Source organism: Arachis duranensis, chromosome 4 (genome assembly GCF_000817695.3).
Source record: "Arachis duranensis cultivar V14167 chromosome 4, aradu.V14167.gnm2.J7QH, whole genome shotgun sequence".
Classification (NCBI taxonomy): domain Eukaryota; kingdom Viridiplantae; phylum Streptophyta; class Magnoliopsida; order Fabales; family Fabaceae; genus Arachis; species Arachis duranensis.
In genome coordinates, this window is record NC_029775.3 from 53,939,443 (window position 1) to 53,941,448 (window position 2,006).

Below are 2,006 nucleotides of genomic sequence, written 5' to 3' on the forward strand. Positions count from 1 at the left end.
TAAATGACAGTAAATGTAAAGGGGGAAGGGAGAAGTGCAGTAAATTAAAGAACAGGAAAGTAAATTTGCAGAAACTTAAAGAACAAGAAAGTAAATGACTGAAACTTAAAGTGCAAGAAACATAAACTGCAGGAACTTAAATGGCAAGAAAGTTAAATTGCTAGAAAGTAAAAGGGAATTGAGGAATGGGATTGCAGGATCTAAACAAAGAAGAAGTAAATTGCAACAATTAAGAGAGCTAGAATTGAATCAGAAGCAATAAGCATTCAAACAGAAATGAAATAAAATGTAGCAGAGGTTCACAGAAGAACCAAAAGTAAAATTGGGTCTCAGGTCTCAAGAGACTAGGTAGCAGAGCCTAGACCTCTATTTGCCTTCCTAGATCCAAGTTTGCAAAGCAATTGACAAGAATTAGAAGAGAAAGCAGTAGAAGAATAGAAATCAGATTCAATTATGCAGAAAACAAATTGAAAAGAGTTTGAATGGGAATTGAGACAGAATTTCCTCAATTTCACACACCCAAAACTCAAAAACAGGAGAGGAGAGTTGCCCAAGTAAGAATGAGGAAGGAGATCAGTCAATTCTCCCTTGATCCTCTTGGTGCTCGGACAAGTCTCTCAAGAAAGCTCAAAGAAAGTGCAAATTCAAAGACTAAGCTAAAAGTAAGTCAAAAGGTAAAAATTCAAAAGAAGGTAAAAGGTTTTTTTAATTACATCAAACTAGCTTCTATTTATACACTTTCTATTCTTGGATTTTGGGATTTGGATGGGCTTTTGATTTGGTGAAGAAATGAATTAAATTGGATTTTTAATTTAATTTTCGGCCCAAAAATAATAGCTTCCAGGAGGCTGCCCTGCCCTTGTGGAGAGCAGGGCCGGATTTGGTGCTTGGTGCGTGCGTGGTGCGCCAGAATGGTGCCTTGGTGCGCAGGATGCTGCCCTGCCCTCGCGGAGAGCAGGGCAGAAAATGTTGGTGCGCCAGAATTGTGCTGTGGTGCGCCAGAATCGTGCCTTGGTGTGCCAGATTCATGCCACGACAAAATGCTGCCCTGCCCTCGCGGAGGGCAGGGCAGTGTTTCCAAACTGAAGTCCCGCGTTCGATTGCGTGGTGCGCCAGGATGCTGCCCTGCCCTCGCGGAGGGCAGGGCAGGAAAAGTTGGTGCTGCCAGATGCTGCCAGGGACGAATTTTGATGCGCCATATGCTGCCAGGGATGAGAGTTGGTGCGCCAGAATCGTGCATGATGCGCCAGGATCTTGCACCAATCCAAATGCTGCCCTGCCCGCGCCAAGGGCAGGGCAGAGTTCCCTCTTCCACGCCCCGTGTTCGAAACACGGCTTGGGCACAAATTCAATTAATTTCCTTGGCTTCTTGGCACGGCAATCAACCTTAGTTCTTGTCTTCCTCATGGTTCCTTGTACGATCCTTGTAGCATGCATGGGTGACATTTTTCTCTTGAATTTCTTCCTTGGAGAGCCCGATTCTGCCCTCCACAAGGGCAGGGCAATGTTCTCTTCCTCTTGGTCTCAAGGCACATTTTGTGCTCTGCCCTTGTAGTGGGCAGAGCAGAGTTGCCTTCCTTGGTTGGTTTTCTTATGTTGCCCTCCTAGAGGGCAGTCTGCCCTTGTGGAGGGCAATGTTGCCTCCCTCTTAGCATGCGGCACGCTTCATATGGCTTTGGCCACGCTTTCCTTTCCTTAGGTCACACTTCTTAGGCCACGCTTTTCCTTTTCTTTTATTTTCTTCACCTATAATAAACCAAAACAACCACTCCAAGTATCACTAAATTCAAGAGGCTTATAAATCAATTAAAGTTCAATTAAAATTAGCTTAAACCTCATGGATTATCATTAATTTCATGGTGGTTGCTTGATTTAAAGAAGTTATACATTTTCACTCCAAATCACTTACTTAGGATGCAAGAAAGTGCATAAATGCTAACAAAACAAGTGAAATTAGCTTGAAAAATGGGTATATGATGACTTGTCATCACAACACCAAACTTAAA